Genomic DNA, 20,606 nt, shown 5'->3' on the forward strand with positions numbered 1-20,606 from the left:
GACGCCGTGGTTTATAGGCATATACTCTATTTACATGCTTGCATACAGGTACATATCGGCAGCGCTCGGCTGCCTAAACTATCGCACATCCTACATCTCCCTCCGAGATAAACCATGATAATTGTCGTGGGTATAGTATAATATAGTACATATGGAACAGCATGAACATAACATGAATTTTTGGCAATAGTGATATGGGTACGCGACCCCCTGTATATTGAACTCCAGAGAGTAGTGGCCACATCATTGCTGAATAAAGTCTTTTAACCATCCGGGTGGCCGTGATTGCTTGTGTGGGCGACTTGGACGTTGACCCTGGGGGGCGGGCGAGGATGTGCTGTGTGATGTCAGTGGTGATGGATGGTGATCATGACACCCCTCGGGTGTCATGATCATGGTTCTCATGTGGCAACGATTCCTTCTAGATACTCGACCACTGCCGTCCAACCTGACTGTATACTGCCATTGTGGGAGTGCCTCGACAACAGTGCCGGTCCTGTCCCAGACATTTAAAGCCTGATTCTGCATTTGCACGCAGGCACCGGGGAGGAGGGGTGGCAGGTTTCTTGCTGGGCCGTTGTTGACCAGGGTTTCGCCGTTGTCGACCATCTGTTTCTCCCACTGGCGGAGCGCCCTGCCCCAGTGTTGAGTAAAAAGGAGGTGTCTCCCCACACCTAGATGCGCGGGCGACTTGTCGATTCCCCGAAGTGGAATAGGGCCAGTGAGACTGTATCTGTGTCGAGGCTGCCTCCGCCGTCGTTGTTGGCCATGATGAGACGCTTCGCGACCTTGACTGCGACCTCTGCTCTGTCATTGGATTGGGGATAATGGACGGATGAAAGTCTTACCGAGACACCCTATTTCTTGATTAACTCCGCCAGATTCGTTCTACCGTCTGTCGATATTTGCTGTGGGGCTCCCCAGCGGGTGAAGTACCTCCGCAGTTGCATCTTGATTCGGTTGGATGAGGTGCCATTGGGAAAGTGGGCCAGTTCCAGCCAGCCTGTCAGCCTGTCCTTGTACGCCATATACATGTGGCCCTGGTGCTGGAATATGACTGCCACTGTACATTGGAACGGGTATTCAGGTTATGATGCATGCTTCAGCCGGTAAGGACGGGGCGTGGGCCTCGCACTCCTCACAAGGCCGCCTGTGATGCTGGAGGTCATCCTCTATCCCTGGCCAGTAGACCGCCTGCCTGGTCCTGCGGAGTATGGAGTCGACGCCCTGGTGGCCCGAGTGCAGGTTAGCTGCTACTCGTTGGCGGAGAGCTTCGGGGATGACGAGACGGATGCATCCCTGGTCGAACATGTATGTTACGACATCTGTCACGACGGCCAGCCTCTCCCTAACCCCATAAAAAGGGGCAAAGGCAAGCAACTTTTTGTGATTTATTAGGGTGCCAGTCGCCAGCGGTGACCTTCGCTAGTAGCATCTAGTAGACTGCGTCTGCGGCAGCGACCTCTCTGACGCACTCTTCATCCACCACGAATCCTCCTTGCGTGACTGCAGCCGAGACTGCGGCCGCTATTGCTGCAGCTAGGTCCTCGTCGAGGTCGATGTCGGTCCTGCTGGGCACAGCCATGAGGGCGGGGTAGCGTGATAAGCAATCCGCAGCGGAATTACGTTTTCCGGGTAGGTACTTTACTTGGAGCTTGAAGTGTAGGGTCCTCTCCTTGAGCCTAAGGAGGCGAGGGTTTGCTATGTCCGCCAGGGCCCAGTCCCCCAGTGGCTTAGTCAGGGGGCGGTGGTCTGTGACGATGATGAGGTTGGGGCTCCCGAGGAGGAACAGCCTCGCTTTCTGCAGGCACCACGCAACGGTGAGGCCCTCCTCCTCCACCGCAGCGTAGCCCGACTCGGTGGGGGGGAGATGGCCGCTGCCACACAGCGCGAGGCACTAGCCCCCTTTGCAGCAGAAGGGCGTGTCGGCGGAGGAACACCTGCAGTATTGCTGAAGGAGAACAAATCCGATGCCCTCTTTGCTCCAGTCGGTGATGGCGGCCGTGGGGCGGGACTTACCGTAGTATGCCAGGCCGTCCTTGGCGAGTTGGCAAATGATGTCCTGGGCCTGGTGGAACTTGGCACGGAGTTCATCATCCCAGTAGAAGTACTTGCCGGATGGCTTCTTCAGGAGCTCCCGGAAGGCGTTCATGAAGGGAGCAGTGGCGAGGAATGGTTGCCAGCTAATTTACGAATCCGTACCAAGCTCTGATGTCGGTGATGGTGCGGTGGGGCGGCATAGGGAAGTTTTTGATGGCTGCCAGTCGCTCTTCTGTGGGTTTGTACTCCTCCCAGCTGAGCCTGAACCCAACGAAGTCCACCTATCTCCTGGCAAATTGGAATTTCTCCGGTTTTAGTGTGATGCTCTTCGCCGCACAGGTTTCCAGGAAGTCGTAGACGTGCCAAAACGTATTTGTGCTTCCTTGGATGGCGTCGTCGAACCGTTTTGTGTATGCATCACCAGCAGAGCAGTGGCCCATAGGGGTGCGGCGATACCTGTACCTACCCCCATGGCGTGATGAACGTAGTGAGGTTGCGGCTGTCCGAGTGGAACTCCACCTGGTGGTATCCCCAGTGTGCATCCGCTACCGACTCGTAGGAGTGCTTGGAAATATCGGATACCATGTCGAAGGGTGGGGGGGGGGAGTGTGGTGAGTCTCCCGTAGGCATGCTGTGTTGAGCCGCTGAAAGTCGACGGTGCGGCGGGGTTGACCAGATTTCTTGGTCACCACCACCATCCGGGCGCCACATTCGGTAGGCAGTCCAGCCGGAACAGGCTCAATGACCCCGCACCTCAGATCTTTGTCGAGTTGTGCTTTGACCTCTGCTTCCCAGTGTTTCGGCACCGATGCCGGCGTGTGACACGCGTAGGGAGTGGCTCCGGGGGCTAGGTGGACTCGATGTGGTGGCCCGTCCATCACCGGAAGCGGTGCTCTTGGGGTGTTGAATGTGGATGTTGAAAAGCGCCGTAGTAGCCACTCCTCGAGCCTGGCTGCGTTCTCCTTGAGCTGGGGAAGAGGTACTGTGGATGGTCTGGGTGGTGGCTGGGTGAGTGGGCTCGTCTCTGGTGTGGGCTGGGCATGTGCCGCTATGGGGGAAACGTGTGGGAAGTTCCCGGGTACTAGATGTAACCCCTTGCAGGCATCAAGAGATAGGAAGAGATCCTTGGCTGACTGCACAAAGTAGATGTCTTGTATCTGTGTCGAGGGCGATGCTGCACTTTGCGGTGCCCATGCACTTCAATGTGAGGGCAGCCACGTCTCGCAGGTTAGTACATGCTTGTAGATTTGCAGGTAGCAACCCCATCCCTGATAGGAGTACCGGCCCTGCTACACAGACTTGGGCCCCTGTGTCCGCCACCGCGTCCACAGTGATCGCCTGAGGTGTGGCCCCGTAGGTGACGATAACTGACACTGTGGGTTGGTGGGAGGGTAGGGCGCCGGCACACCTGATAGCCCCCGACACTTCGGCGATATCACTCTTGGGATGGGCTCGGAGGGGTGTTCCTGCAGCACTTTTTAAAGTGGCCACACTTCCGGCACCTGTCACATCGTGCAGTTCTTGTGGGGCAGAGTGCCTGTTCAGGTGCGTGGCGTGTGCCGCAATTCGTAAATGTACGGGCCTGTGGGGGGTTTCCGGGGGACTGCCCGCGGCTGCTGCCAGGTCTGAACTCTCGCCGCTTATGTCGCTGCCAGCCGCACGAGCTGGTTCCCGCCAGCACAGCTTTGCTGCTTCGAATAAATAGCACCTCGCTCTTAATGTCTCGACACACGTGATATCGTCACATTGTTGGTAAACGTGGCGTCGGAGCGCCTCGTCCCTGAACCCCACAATCAATTTGGGCAATAGCATGTACTCTGCTAGGGAGTGGTTGCACTGGGGGTATTTGAACTCGCAGTTTGTAGCCTTTTGTGAACATTTCGTGAAATATTCGCTAACACTCTCACTGGGTTCCTGTGATGCATTAAAGAAACCAAACCAGAGCACTGCTTGATTGCACTCCCGTAACACTATTTGCTTAATTGCATCCAGAGCCGCATCCGGGATGAGGGAGTTCCATTCTTGTACCGTGTATTTCGCATCCAGCGTGCGTTGCAAAGCCGGAGTGCAGTGTAGCCTCACATGGGCCACTGCGTCGTGCGGGTTGAATCTGCAAAGGGATAACTAGCACTCCATGGATCTCCTACAGGTCCTGAAAGACGCCGGCCTCATTTCCACCTCACATTTCTCCGGAGCTACGGAGGGTGGGACCCTGGTGACTGACGAGCCATTGCTGCCGGCAAACAGCAAACCCAAGGATTGAATGGCTTCCGCTGATTGTCTAAGCCCGCGGGTGGTGGTGGCCCTGGTTGATTGGGAAGGCGTGTAGGTGGGGCGATGACGGACAGATTGAAACATGAGATCGGAATGAAAAGAGGACTTTACGTAAAAATAAAAAACGGGGAATCACACCTTAGATCAAGATATAACGAAATGGCAAAGGTGGTTAAAAGGAATACACGTACAGCGAAACGTAATTATGAAATCAAGGTTGCCAGTCAAGCAAAATCCAACCCAAAGGGTTTCTTTCACCTCTATAGAACAAAAAATGAAGAAAGAATAGGACCAATTAAAAACGATGAAAATGTCATGATAGAATCGGAGGAGAAAATGAGTGAGGAGTTTAACAATTATTTTTTATCGGTGTTTACTAATGAGAGGTTAGATAAAGTACCTGACTGCGATCCGATTTTCAGAGGGGATGAAGAAAGTAGTCTATCTAATATCAGCATTAGTAAAGAAGAAGTAGTCAAGCAGATTGACAGACTTAAAGCTACAAAATCTCCGGGTCCAGACGAAATTTTCCCAAGAATGCTTAAGGAGTGTAAATTTGAAATCTGCGACCAGTTAACTAAAATAGTCAATAAATCGGTAGACATTGGTTTTGTTCCAACTACTTGGAGGCAGGCAAACGTTGTTCCTGTTTTTAGGGGAGATAGATCGTTTATATGCAACTACAGGCCAATCAGTTTGACATCGGTTATAGGAAAAATACTTCAATCAATAATAGTAAATAGACTCAGAGAACACATCGAAGGGCATAATTTAATTCGTGATTCACGGCATGTGTGACTAATCTTCTATCTTTTTACACTAAAGTATATGAGGTGTCAAATAACAATGAAAATTACGATGTTATTTACCTTGACTTTAGCAAAGCGTTCGACAAGGTGCCACACCAGTTAGATAGTTAGACCCATCCTTGACTATGCGGTACAGTTTTGGTCTCCGTCCTACAGAATGGGCATAAATTCTCTAGAATCTATACAGAGAAGAATGACCAAAATGATACATGGACTCAGAAATTTGCCTTACACTCTCTGGAAAGACGCAGAGTGCGGGGTGATCTAATAGAAGTGTTCAAGTGGATCAAAGGCTATAACAAGGGTGATGCAAACAAGGTCATCATAATAAAACAACAGGGCAGGACTCGCGGTAATGGGTATAAACTGGACAAATTTAGAGTTAAGAAGGAAGTAGGCAAGAATTGGTTTACTAATAGGGTGGTCGATGAATGGAATAAACTTAGTAACCATGTAGTAAGCGCTGAAACTATCAGTTGTTTTAAAAAACGATTAGACAACTTTATGGATGGGGATGACAGGTGGTGATGGATACGGAGCTGCCTAGCGTAGGCCTTATGGTCTCTTGCAGTCTCCTTTATTCTTATGTTCAAGGGCATCCTGGAGGTTATAGGACATACGTCTCTACCTGTGATCACTGCGCCATGTTTGAGGTGACAATTAGACGCCGTGATATCTAGGCGTATACTCTATTTACATGCTTGCATACAGGTACATATCGGCAGCGCTCGGCTGCCTAAAATATCGTACATCCTACAGTTTCCATTTTTTCTGATGTACCATTTTCTTACTCTCAGATCTAGTACTATATTTCTTTTCAGTCTCCGATCTTCTCTCATTTTTTCCTAACTTCATTTGTTAGTGTTCCATCTTTCTCTAATTCTTCATCGTTCATTTCCTTTTTTATCCACACATTTTTGTAAATTTCACTGTTTGATAGTTTTGCCGCTTTTGATAGTACCTCTTCAGTTATCATTTGAGTCCTTAGTTTGATTTTTTTTTTCATTGGCATGTATATATATATATATATATATATATATACATATATATATATATACATATATATATACATATATATACATATATATATACATATATATATATATATACATATACATATATATATATATATATATATATATATATATATATATATATATACTGATGACCCACTTTCGGAGAAGAATAAGCGAAGATATAGAGATCTGTATATTTCGATCACTTACTGTGATCCTCTTCGGCAGATATAAGTTACAAAGTACAGAACAATGTGTATTTATAGTAAAGCAGTGAGGTAACATGAGGGGACGAGGCTCAGGTCAACACGCCCGGCACGCATGCTCGCATCTTGGTGGCTCAGGTCACATGACCGGCGTTGCATGGGCCTTGGTGATTTTTGTCCACCGTTAATGTTGATGGTAACATGTTACCATCAACATTAACGGTGGACAAAAATCACCAAGGCCCATGCAACGCCGGTCATGTGACCTGAGCCACCAAGATGCGAGCATGCGTGCCGGGCGTGTTGACCTGAGCCTCGTCCCCTCATGTTACCTCACTGCTTTACTATAAATACACATTGTTCTGTACTTTGTAACTTATATCTGCCGAAGAGGATCACAGTAAGTGATCGAAATATACAGATCTCTATATCTTCGCTTATTCTTCTCCGAAAGTGGGTCATCAGTATTATTTTACATATGTGCTACGACATATCTTTGTTGTGATATATATATATATATATATATTAAAAACTGTAAACACCAGACTCAATTGAATCTGGTGTTTACAGTTTTCCAATATGGATCCCAGATTCCAAATCTTCTCTTATATATATACATATAACATATATACATATAACATATATACATATATACATATATATATATACGTATATACATATATATATATATATACATATATATATACATATATATAATTATATATATATATTATGTATATATATATTATATATATGTATATATATATATATATATATATATATATATATTTAGAGTATGCACCCATCCTATGCACGTCGTCGATTTCCTTCTCCAACTCTTGACCCTTGTCCTGAACAGCTTTCAGTATTTCCTTCGCAATTTCTTTCTCTTCTTTTTCTCTTTGGTATTTGTGTACATTATGTTTTTCTTTGATACCGTAAACCACAATGCATTTCTTTTTACACACCGTGTCTCTCACCCAGTTTTCCTTTTCTTTGATTACCTTAATCACTGTTTCCTTTGCATTCTCTTCTAACTGCTGTTGTACTATTTCTTTGAAAGAGTATTTTTTCACGTTCCTGTTTCCACTGATTTTTTTTTTCTATTTTTGATTGATTCTCCCATATTTTTGGTCACTGCTTGTAATTGTTCTTTGACTTCTTTCTTTAGATCTTCATTTTTTTTTCTATCCTCATTTTCCTTTCTTTTATTTTCTCTCTTAATCATACTTAGTTCACTTTTTAGATCATTTAACTCTCTGATTATCGTCGTTAGTTCTCCGTAAGTTTGACATATCTATTTGCAAAGCTCTATGATCTACTTTTAAATCAATTAATTCATCTACCAAGCCGTTGATGTCTCGATTCCTTAGTGCCCTGCTAAACCTAGTTTCTCTTTCCATATCCATATTTTTTTCTGATGCTCCCCTTTCCCTCTGAAATCCCGAAAAAAAAATACTTTCATACCTCTGAGTCGTTTTCGGAGTGACGCTTATACACATTCTCTATGGGATCACTCCCAGTGGTGGCTCCACTTTACTCATACATAATCCTCTCTTTGTTGGTTCATTGATTTTTTTTTCTTCTTTACTTTCCTCCATTTTGTGCTAAAAACTATACTTTTTTATAATACTGGATTAGATACCTTACCGGTCACTCGAGAACACTACCCTACATCCCGGAAAACAAGGCGTTTTTCCGGTTCAAACAACAAAGCGCTAAGTCGGAGCTCAATCACTGGACCCCCTTCCTCTCCGACGACGAGTGTGGGATTTTGTAAGTGCATATGGACCTGGTAGTGAGAATAGTGTAGAGGAAAGGGAGGCTTTTTGAATAGATTTAAACGAATGCACAGAGGGATTAGAGAGAAATGTCAATGTAGTGGCATTGGGAGACCTTAACGCTAGGGTAGGAAATGAACCAATAGACGGAATGGTTGGGAAGTGTGGAGTTCCAGAAAAAAGTTGTAGTGGAGAGTTGATGGTGGAGATGTGTCTAGAGACTTGATGATATTAGTGTTTAGGAAGAAAGTCGAGCATAAGTACACATGGGAGAGGGTGGTGGATGGAAGGGTGGTAGAGCAATAATGGACTATATAGTGGTAACCAGGAGTATAGTAGGAAGAGTTAAGGATGTACATGTTCTAAGGGGAAAGAGTGAGGGAATATCAGGTCATTTTTTGGTGGAAGGTAAGATGAGAGTGGAAGATGGATGGAGAAAGAGGAAAAGGACGGAAAGTAGGGAGGTGCTTAAAGTGTACTGCTTAAATGAGATAGAAAAGATGAAGGAGTACAAGAAGAAGCTGAGGGAGGGAGTAAAGGATGGAGTAGAAATAACAGTGGAGGAATGGGGATGGTTCAAGGAGAGAGTCACAAGGTGTGCAATGATGGTGGAAATAGAAGGAAGCATAGTGAGTCGTGGGATGAAGAAGCAAAGAAGGTTGTAGAAGAGAAGAAGCGAGCTTTCACAGATTGGTTACAAATTAGGACGAATCATATGAGAGGTACAAAGAAAAGTGAAGAGAAGTAAAGCATAAGATAAAAGAGGCAAAGAGGAAAACAGATGTGAAATGGGGTAAGCGTATGACAGACAATTTTGAAAGTAATATAAAAATGTTTTGGAAGGAAATTAAGAGAGGAAGAGGGTGCAAATCAAGTAGAGAAGAAAGGGTAAAAGGTGCAGATGGAGAGATGATAATGGAAGAGAAGGCAAAAAGAGGAAGATGGGCAGAGTATTTTAGGGAGCTGCTAAATGTGAAGGAGGATAGGATAGGGAAAGGTAGTTGCAGTGAGAAGCGCTAAGAAAATGACTGTGATGAATGAGGAAAATGGAGAAATAAGGAAAGATGAGATGAAAGCAGTTGTTTAGATGATGAGAGCAGGGAAGGTACCTAGGTTGGATGGGCATCATGCAAAATATCTAAAAAAAAAAAAAAAAAAAAAAAAAAAAATGGAGGTACGGTGATGGTGGACTGGCTGGTGAGGTTATTTAATGTTTAAGAGAGGGTACGGTGCCGGAGGACTGGAGGATTGCCTGTATAGTTCTACTTTACAAGGGAAAAGGGGACAAGTGCGAGTGTTGTAGTTTCAGAGGGATCAGTTTGTTAAGTGTAAATGGGAAGGCTTATGGGAGGGTTTTGAGAGGATTAGCAGAAGAACAGAGGGAGTAATTGGTGAGACACAGTGTAGGTTTAGTACAGGTAGGAGTTGCATGGATCAGATTTTTGTGGTAAGACATATATGTGAGAAAACTTTAGGAAAAGATAAGGATGTTTTTTGGGCCTTTATGGATTTGGAAAAGGCTTATGGCAGGGTAGACAGGAAGGCACTGGGAGGTATTACAGATATATGGGATAGGAAGAAAGCAATTAAGAGCAGTCAGGAGCTTACGTTAGAATCAGAAATGTAGAGAGTATTAAGGGAGAGAGACTGGAGCAAGTGGATAATTTTAGATACTTGAATGTAAATGTGGCAGGAAAGGAATGTGTGGAGGTTGAGGTAGAATGTATATTGAGAGAAGCAAGTAAATGCCTTGGGGGATTAGAATGTGTAATGAGAAATAGACATTTGGAAATGGATGCTAAAAGGAGATTGTATGGAGTGATTGTGCTGACAACACTGTATGGGGCAGAAACATGGAACATAAGAAAGGAGGAGTTTGAATGTGCTTGAGGTGCCTGAGAAGTATGATAGGGATTACTAGGCTGGATAGAGTTAGAAACAAGGTGAGCAGGAGAATGGAGGTGGAAAGGGAGATGGGAGATAGGGTTGATGAAAGAGTATTGGGATGGTTTGGACACATGGAAAGAATAAGTGAAGAAAAATTAGTAAAAGTTGTGGAAGGTAAAGGTGGAAGGAGTGAACATGATGGGGTAACCAAGGATGAGATGGATGGATGGGATAACATGTGCATTGGGAAAGAGGTGAATATCTGATGAGGAAAGAAGGGGAAAGGACAGAAGATAGATGTGAATGGAGAATGGTTGTGTATGGATGATGCTGTGATGCATGAGGGGGAGTGGGTGGGTGGATGGGGGTGAGGGAGTATATGTGAAAAATAAATTAATGCAGCCCGAAGGGATTTCTCCCTGTCTTCTCCATTTCTGCATGAGGGGACGGAGAGGTGGGCTGGTCACCAATTTAATGAAGCAGCCTTGCTGTGTATGTGCCGTGTCTTGTGACACTATTTACCTAGTTGTATTTACCTAGTTGTATTTTACGGGAAGGGGAGCCATGCTCGTGGTGTCCCGTCTTCATATCTCATTTTATCTAAACTATTTTTAAATCATGTATTGTTTTTGCACACACCACTTTCTCATCTAACTTGTTCCTCTGTGAGGAAAGCTGTTCTTTTTCAGATCTCTTCTATAGCTGTCTTTCTTGATTTTCTTTCCGTGTCCTCTTGTATTTCTATCATCCCATTTTATCAGATTCTCTCTATCAATAATTTCTATGCCTTTCATGATTCTTTAAATAGCTATCAAATCTCCTCTCTCTCTTCTTTGCTCTAGTGTCTGTAGTTCAAGTTTTGCTAGTCTCTCTTCATATGATAGTTTTGAGAGTGTTGGTGCCAATTTTGTAATTGCTCTTTGTATTCTTTCAAGTTTTTTTTATACATTTTTTGTACTTGGTGACCACATCGTTGCTGCATATTCCAATCTTGGCCTTATCAGAGTGATTAGAATTTTCTTCACCATTTCTTCATCCAGGTATGTAAATGCCACTTTGATTGTTCTTATCAAATTATAAGTTTCTCCAAAAATCTTATATGTTTCTCAGGTGACATATTATTCATAACAATGACTCCCAGGTCCTCCTCATTTTCTATTTTTTCTTTTATTCCTTCTTCTCCCAATTTATATGATCCGTTTCTGACACAGTGTAGTGGGCAAGATGCAGGGATGACCCATCATCAAGGAGGAGCCAAGATAAGAGGGAGGGAGGGGGTGGATGCATAGTATGTGGGAATGGAATGGGTAGGAGTGGATTTTATGCCCCCCGTTTTTTTTTTTTTTCTACCTACCTTGTAAGGGGGAAAGAAACTTTGGTATATGTATGCACATGTCATGTCTCCATTTGCATGGGTAACAGTGCCTTCGATTGTTCTTAAGACACAAATACTTATAGGCATTTGGATTACAATTGTAACTGCTGATACCTTCAAGTAATCTTCATTGGTATGTATGGAGTTTGTTATTGCTTATGAAGGGACTGAATGTGGCAAATACCAACAAAAATGTCAGAAGAAACACTAAGTGAGAATGAAGCTTTTATTTTTGGTACAATGCTTCACTTGTTAAAGCAATCAGTTGTCCCAATTCTCTTTCAGGCTGCACATATACAACACCTACAGACCACCTACACTGTGAAACAAAAGTCCTCAAAGTCAAAGATCATCTTGACATGAGAGGCACACAGATATTTGCTACAGCCTCCACAAACACAGCACACACGCTACACTACATATCAGAATACCCACTCACACCAAGAAATAAAAAAACACCCAAATATATATATCACACACAAATACTCTCTTCCTCCAAAACCACCAGATACCAGCCTCCGGAAACATATTCATAATCACATTACTCACTGCTCCATTAACACACTAAAAGACAACACATTGCTACATACCAGACCCCTGATATCCGTCCCTTTGAATCCTCTCTCCCACAAAAGGACAGAATCCACCTGGCCAGACTGCGATGTGTTGTTGATATAGAGTTGAGGAATGTATTTGTGTTCTTTTGTCCAGTTGGTGAGAAGCATTGCTGTAGATTTGGCTGGGGCTATTTTGAGTCTGTTTGTAATAAACCATGTGCTGAGTATATCAAGAAATGGCTGTATTATTTCTGCGGCTTTGTCTGTTACAATGTGTACATGTGATTGCCTTGTCGTCTGCGTAGGAAGAGATTTGTATTTCTGAGGTGTCTGGTGTGGGTATATGCATGTATAGATTAAAAAGTGTGAGGGATAGAACAGAGCCCTGTGGTACTCCATTCTTAATGTTTCTGATGTGCAACGATTGGCCATTATATGATACATAAGCATTTCTTCCTGCCAGATAATTGGCCAAATCCTTTTTTTTTGTGTAATTGTGCATGCCTGTGTTATATATTTTGTTTGTTAGTCTGTGGCGGGGTATAGCATCAAAAGCTTTACTAATGTATAATGTCATAAGAAGTGTTCTGTGATGAGGCCTATCTGAGTTGATGCCATCTAATATTCTTTGCGTGAGGTTTATTAGAAGAGTGCAGAGTGTAGTGGCCTAACACTGTGTTATGATTCAGCAAGGGGAATATGTGCTGTGATAAGTTGAAGTATGAGGCGTTCAATGACTTTGGAGAGGGTGCAGAGAAGTGTGATTGTGCGGTGTGATATTGGGATTGTTGGGTCTTTATTGGGCTTTGGGATTGTATTTACCTAGTTGTACTTTACGGGAAGGGGAGCTATGCTCATGGTGTTCTGTCTTCATATCTCGTTTTATCTAGACACACCACATTCTCATCTAGCTTGTTCCAAACGTCATTACCCTGTGGGGAAAGCTATTCTTTTTTAGGTCTCTTCTATAACTGTCTTTCTTTATTTTCTTTCCGTGTCCTCTCGTATCTCTACTATCCCATTTTATTAGATCCTCTCTATCAATAGTTTCTATGCCCTTCATGATTCTATATATAGTTATCAAGTTTCCTCGCTCTCTCTCTCTTCTTTGCTCTAATGTCTGTAGTTCAAGTTTTGCTAGTCTCTCTGAGAGTGTTGATGCCAATTTCGTAATTGCTCTTTGTGTTCTTTCAAGTTTTGTTATACATTTTTTTGTACTTGGTGACCACGTCGTCACTGCATACTCAATCTTGGTCTTATCAAATTAACCAGTATTTTCTTCACCATTTCTTCGTCCAGGTATGTAAATGCCACTTTGATTGTTCTTATTAGATTATAAGTTCCTAAAAAAAATTTGTTTATATGTTTCTCAGGGGACATATTATTCATAATTGTGACTCCCAGTTGCTGTTTTTTTTTTTCCTCTCCCAATCTATATGATCTCACTATTCTTTTTTTTTTTTTTTTTTTTTTTGCTTTTTCCAAATTCCATCATACTACACTTCTTAATATTGAATTCCATCTCCCACTTCCTACTCCATTCCCATACTTTATTAAGGTCACTTTGTAGCGACTCACTCTTTTCTACAGTGTTCACTTTTTCAAAAATTTTGCATCGTCTGCAAAGAAGCTCCTATAACTTTCAACTCCTTTATTCATATCATTAATATATATAACAAACATGATTGGGGCCAGAACTGTTCCTGTGGAACTCCACTAATCACTTCATCCCAATTAGAGTGTTTGTCTCTTATCACCACTCTCATATTTTTTTCATGCAAGAAGTCTTCCATCCATTTCAGCAGTTTGCCCTGTATTCCTCCTGCAGTTTCTAATTTATTCGGCAATTTCTTATGTGGCACCTTATCAAAATATTTTTTCAGGTCTAGAAATGCACAATCAACCCATCCATCTCTTTCTTGTATTACATCTATTAGCCTTGAATAGAAACACATTAAGTTTGTGACGCATGATCATCCTTGTCTAAATCCAAATTGCCTTGGATTTAGTATTTTTTATTTTTTTCTAAATACCTTACCCATCTAATTTTGATCATTCTTTCACAAATTTGAGCTATAGTTAGTAGGGTCTTCTTTCTTTCCCCCTTTATATATTGGTACTATATTTGCTCTTTTCCAATCTTCTGGAACTTTTTCTTCTTTCAATGAACTGCTTATTAGACTATGTATTTTGTCTGTTAGTTCATTCCTGCATTCTCTCAAAATCCAGTTTACCATTTCATCTGGTCCATGTGATTTTCTGACATCGAGATTATTTCAAGTGATTCATTATTTCATTCCTTGTTACTTCTATCTCCTTCATAGGGGGGACTTTCTCCTCCCACTCGATATCTCTAGGTTATATGTTCTCCCTCGTGAACACTGATTTAAAATGCTTGTTCATAATTTCTGCCATTTTCTATTTTCTCTAATTCTTGTTTTTCAGTTTGTTGTTGACAAATCTGTAAAATAGTTTTGGTTGATCTTTAAATTTTTCTATGACATCTTTTTCATATTTTCTCTTTTCTTCTCTGCACATTTGTACGTATTCATTTCTATAACTAGTATACATTTTCCATTTTTCAGATTTTTTGTCTTTTTTCCATTTTATCCAAGCTTTATTCCTTTTGTCTTTTAACTCCCTACATCTTTTGTTGTACCAACTCTTTACATATCATTTTTCTTGTTTTTGTCTTGGAACATACTTTTCCACTCCTTTATAAAATTTTGTCAAAATATTCCATTTTTCTTCTACTGTTGTTTTCTCCTTGTGTATTCTTTCCGTCTGCTTTTTGAAAGAATTCTCATATTTTATCAAAATTTGTTTTTCCATACATCTTCCCTTTTTATATCATTCTTTTTTTGTGTGTGTGTGTCTTTTTCCTCATTTAGTTCCAGTTCAACCAATATATGGTCACTTTTACTTATTGGCGTCTTATATTCAATCTTGTCCACTATTTCGGGTTCTGATGTGATTATTAGGTCCAGTCTTGATGGTTCTTCCTCATTTCTATACCTAGCGTCATTGTATGTTCTGTAATCAAGTAGTACGTTGCCCCATAGGTCGTCTCCACCCTTCACTGTCATCTCTTCCCAGCAGATTTCTTTACAATTAAAGTTACCCATTATAACTATTCTCCCTCTATCTTCCATTATCTTATTTAGTGTTATATTTGTGTCTTCTAACATATTTTTGTGTTCTCTTCCCATGAAGCCGTTTCAGGAGGCACATAATTTACTACAAACTTCCTGCTCTTCCCGTCCTTGTTCTCCACTTTCATCATAATCATCTCTACTCTATTTTTTTCATATGTAACATTCCTCACATTTATATCTTTCTTAGTCAGGAGCATAACTCAACCCCCTTGTTTTACCTCTCTGTTTCTAATCCAATAAGTATATGCACCATGTCCTACACTGTTGGGTGGTAGTAGACCTTTCAATTTTGTCTCTACAATTCCCATTATGTCCGATTCTTTTTCCTTCAGGTAATCATTCAGTTCGGTCAAGCCTGTTATTAAGCCATCTATGTTTGTGTAAGACACTTTTAATTTTCTGCTACGTCTATCATGTTTTCTGTTTCCTTTCCGTTTATCGCTGCTATGAACCATTTCCTCACTTTCATATCCACTACTCTCCATTAGAATTTCTCTTTTTCTGACTGTTCTTTTCTCATTATTTTTTCTTAGCTTCTAGTCTTTTTTATTTCTCATCTTCTCTTTCCTCTTTATTCATTTCTCTTTTTATCCATACATGTTTTTTATTGACCACTGCTAGTTTCCCTGTTTTTGCTCAAATATTCTCTGCTGTCGTTTGTGACCTGAATTTGATCTTAATTGGTCTGGTCTTATCTGTATTGTATTTCCCTATTCTATATATTTCTTCAATTTCTTTCCCTGTTTCTTGTCCATCTTCTTGAACTACTTCTAATATCTTGTTTACCTTTTCCTTCTCTTTTACTCTTGTGGTCCTATTTGGATTATGCTTCTCTTCCATCCCTAATTATACATTTCTTTTTGTCCACTAATTCTCTTACTATATTCTCCTTCTCCCTGATCCATTTAATAACTGTGTCCTGTTTGTTCTCTCATCTGTTGTGTCACTGTATCTCTAAATACATTTTTGTTGTTTTCTTGGACTTTTCTCCAACCCTGTGCTTCTTTTGCTATGGACTCTTTCTCTTTATTATTATGCTTTAATTCCTCATTCTCATCTTTTACTTCTTTTAACTGTTTTTAATTCATCTTTTTCTTTAGTTAGGTTTTGATTCTCCTTTAGTTCTTCCAGTTTATCAACTCTTTGGGTAACTAGTGTTAATTGGTTAACCTCCCATGCTTTGTTCATTTTTTTTAGTTTCTCCTCTAGACTTTAGTCGGGGGAGGTTGTCACCTCCTCCCTCATTAAATCAATAAAAGCAGTTATCTTCTCTTTCCATTTTCCACTGAGCTGCTATTATCTATATTTCTGATTTTGACACCTCTGGTTCCTTGTTCTTCCTCGTCTGTGTGTTCTGCACCCCTTTTGTTTACACCCCTTCTAACATCTGGAGCCTGTCCATCCCCTTCCTCATTTCCTTCCATTTTCCCCAGTAACCCCTCTCTTTCTCCTTTTTCTTCACCTTCCCACTACACCACAAGCTTTCCCCCTTTCCTACTAATACAACAAAGGTACTCCCTCTTTGTTAAGATCGATGAAACTTGAAGTTTTCCTGGAGTTCTAAACTTTGCTGTTACTTCAACTGACATTTGTGTGATTATTTTCCCATGCTTCCAGGTGTCAGGTATAGTGTTGTGTGAATAGTTGTAGTTTGCAATGTTTGTGAGTGCATGTATACCTTGTGGTCCAATGTGTTTTAGGTGGATGTTACTTATGTTTTCAGGGCCACAGGCAGATGAGTGCTTGAGGTTATGTATTATGTGTTTTGTCTGACTGTCTATGAAGGGTGTATAGTCTGAGTATGTGAGAAAGTTTTATGTCGAATGGTGGTGCATTGGTTGTCAGGGTGAGAAGTGAGATGGCTTGTCTGTGCAAAATGATTTATGAGTCTGTTTACTTGTATGTTTGAGGGTAAATTATCTGTTGTTATGGTTATTGCTGCATGATAGCGTGTGGTGTTACTGTTGGATAGTGTAATGCTGTTGAGTGTTTTGTATAATTTGCTGGTGTTTGTTTTGTGATCAAGTGTATTGACAAACTTTTGCCAATTTTGTGTTTTTTGTTCATGTATTTTATTGGTACCGTAATCTCTGTCCTTAGTGTTTGTATTTGGTCTGCTATGTTTTGGGGGATAGGTGTGAGGGTATTGTGTTTAAGTTTATTTCGTTGTCTGATGAGGCCTTGGATTTCTGGTGTGAAATTGGGGTTGTGTGATTTTCTGTTACCTCTAGGGATATATCTCTTGTCTGTGTTTTGTATGATTGTATTAAAAGTGTGTACAGCATTGTTTATGTTTGTGATTGGTGTACTGTTAAGTGTTTCAAAATATTGTTATCCCGGTTTGCTCTCTTGTAATTGGTGTATGTGAGTCTGTGGCCCACTGGGGTGCATCTTGTTTTGGTGGTGATGATGATTGGAAGGTGGTCAGATCCAAGGGATATAACTACTCTCCATGAAGTTGTTGGGGTTAGGCAGGGGGAACAGAAGGTGATATCAGGAGAGGAGGGGGTGTAGAGAGCTTGGTGTGAGATATGTGTATAATTATGTGTGTTGTTCATGATGGTCAGTGAGTCAAGTTGAGTTTGCATATCAAGCCCTCTGTCTGTGTCTGGGTTGTCAACACACCAGGCCGACGACTTAGCGTTGAAGTCACCACCAATGATAAGGTTTGGGATTGTGGCTAGTTGATTCAGTTGAGGCCTTAAGGTGTTTGGAACTGTGGAAGATGATTGGGGGGAATGTATATATTAACTATTGTAAGGGTTGATTTCATGCCTGTACAGATTAGGATAGATTGGATTTCTGTGGTGTTATCTGTGGTAGGGAGGAGGATTTTGGTTGTGGTGCTTATGTCCACAAAACAGATGGATTGGTGGACCAGGGTGATGAGTCCACTGCCATTGCCATCGGTCCGGTCTTGTCTAATGGTGAAGTTGTGAAATGTTGGTGTTTTGTGTGAGTGTCTTAGTTTTGTTTCTTGTATGATGGTAACGTGTATGTTGTATTGTTTGAGGAAGTGTTCGAGTTTGTGTTTTTTTTTTGTGTTGTAATATGTTGATGTTGTGTGTTCTGTATGTGTTGTATATTGCCTTTTGGGGTTGGGGTGTTGATGGGGAAGGTATAAGATCTGGGTTAGAGGGAGGGGAAGGTGTGATTGGGGACAAAGAAGGGGAGGATTGATTGAGGTCAAGGGCGGGGGGAGGCTGGGTGTGGGCAAGGGTGTAGGCTGTGGTTGGGAAGATGGGAGTGACTGGAGGGCAGGTAGAACATGTCCAAGTGTTTGTGTATTCATTTGTGTTTGCAAGTGTTGTACAAGTGAAGTGGGCCCAGTTTTTGCATATGTTGCATTGAACTGAGCCCTTTGTCTGTCTGCTCGAAGTGATGGGTTTGGAGCATGTTGGGCATGTGTATGTTGTGGTGGGCCTAGGATTGCTCTCTGCATCTCCAGCTAATAGTGGAAGAAGAGGGGTGAATACCGGGAAAACACTCCTCAGTGCAGAAAAAATGTAACAGTGCATGTTGTGAAAGGAATGTGGTACTCGCCCAGGCGACCGAAGCCCCTCCTGGGGATAGGTGCCACCTGCGTAGTGCCAGTGGCCAGGGATGTTTGCCACTGTTTGGCCCCCAACTCTTGGGGTTGGGGGATGGTCCCACGATGAAGACACTGTGGCACCAAGACCAGATGAAATGGTTGAAAAGTATGGTAGGGGTTACTAGGCTAGATATAGAAACGAGGTGAGGAGGAGAATGGAGGTGGAAAGGGAGTTGGAAGATACGGTTGATGAAAGAGTATTGGGATGGTTTGGACATATGGCAAGAATGAGTGAAGAGGTGTGGAAGGCAGGAGGAAGGGGTGAACATGAGGGGGTGACCAAGGATGAGATGGATGGATGGAGTGAAAGGAGCATTGGCAAAGAGGGCAATGTCTGTTGAGGAAAGAAGGGAAAAGACAGAAGATAGGGGTGAATAGAGAATTGTTGTGTATGGATGTTGTTGTGATGCATGGAAGGAAGTGGGTGGGGGATGGTGTGTGAATGACATTTTGATGCAGCTCAAAGAGATTTCTCCTCATCTCTTTTTCTACACAAGGGGATAGAGAAGGGGGGTCGCTGACTAAATGAAGCAGCCTTGCTGTGGATATGCCGTGTCTTGCTACATTGCTTCTGACCCAGGCAGTGGGCAAGATGCAGGGATGACCTGTCATCCAGGAGGAGCCAAGATAAGAGGTAGGAAGGGGGGTGAACGGGAGTGGAGTATGTGGGGATGGAATAGCTTGGGGTGGATTTTATGCTTTTGTTTTTGACTACCTCCCTTGCAAGGGAGAAAAGCCGTTGGTATATGCAAGTTGTAATATGTCTGTTTCCCTGATTACTAGGAATCATGTTGTGGAATTATAGTCAAATGTGGTACTCAAGAATTGTTTTTTAGATGGTCATTAGAGTTTCAGTTATGAAACTAATGACAGTCTGAAAAACAATTCTTAAGAACCACATTTGGCTATAATTCCACATGATTCCTAGTAATCAGGAAAACAGACACATTGCAATTTCCACAGAATAAAGTGGAATTATGCCTTTCAACTTTGGCTACCTCCCTTGTAAGGTGGAAAAAGCCTTTGGTATATGAATGACTATATGTCCAAATGTCCCCATTGCAGGTAACAAGCTGGAAACAGAGGCCTTTGGTAAAGAGCATGTACGAGGGGTGATTAAAAAGTAATGACAGTGATACCATATATTTTCACGGTACAGAGGTAAATCCAAATAGTGGCCTACATTCCTTCAAAGTACTCCCCTCCTGCCTCTATGCAACGTTCCATCCTCTTTCGCCACGTCATGAAGCACTCACGGTACTCAGAAGCCGATATACCTCGTAGCTCTGAATTGACTGCTCGCGCCAGATCTTGGATGCGATGAAACAGCTTCCCTGCGATCGCACCCTTGATCTTTGGAAACAACCAAAAATCACAGGGAGCAAGGTCAGGCGAGTAGGGTGGGTGGGGGAGAAGTGTGATCCCCTGCTGCTCCAGGAACTGCACAGTGAGGCGAGCTTTGTGGGGGGCAGCATTGTCATGGTGCAGCAAAAGGCGCGATCGGCGACGGGTTGGTGCAGTCTTGGCCTGATATTCCAGGACTCGAGGAAGGACGTGATCAGTGTAGTACTGGGCTGTGATAGTACACTGTTGAGGCATTACATCCACACACATTGGTCCTTGTGAATTGAAGAAGATGGTGAAAAGGCGCTTCCTGCTGCGAAATCCTTCCTTCAGAATCTGAGGTCGAGGTTCTTCATCACTCAACCACACCATGTTAGACTGCTTGTCTCTGGTGGTGAAGAAAGAAATCCAACACTCATCTCCGGTAGCTATATCTGAGAACCATTTTGGACCATTTGGCTCGAATTCAGCCAGCCATAGACGACAAATCCGCACCCGTTCGCTCTTCTGCTCTTCCGTAAGCAAATGAGGTATCCATCGAGCACACTTCTTCCTCAGCCCTAAGTGTTC

The sequence above is a fragment of the Oratosquilla oratoria genome, chromosome 31, assembly GCF_046742065.1.
Source record: "Oratosquilla oratoria isolate Oo_2021 chromosome 31, ASM4674206v1, whole genome shotgun sequence".
NCBI lineage: Eukaryota > Metazoa > Arthropoda > Malacostraca > Stomatopoda > Squillidae > Oratosquilla > Oratosquilla oratoria.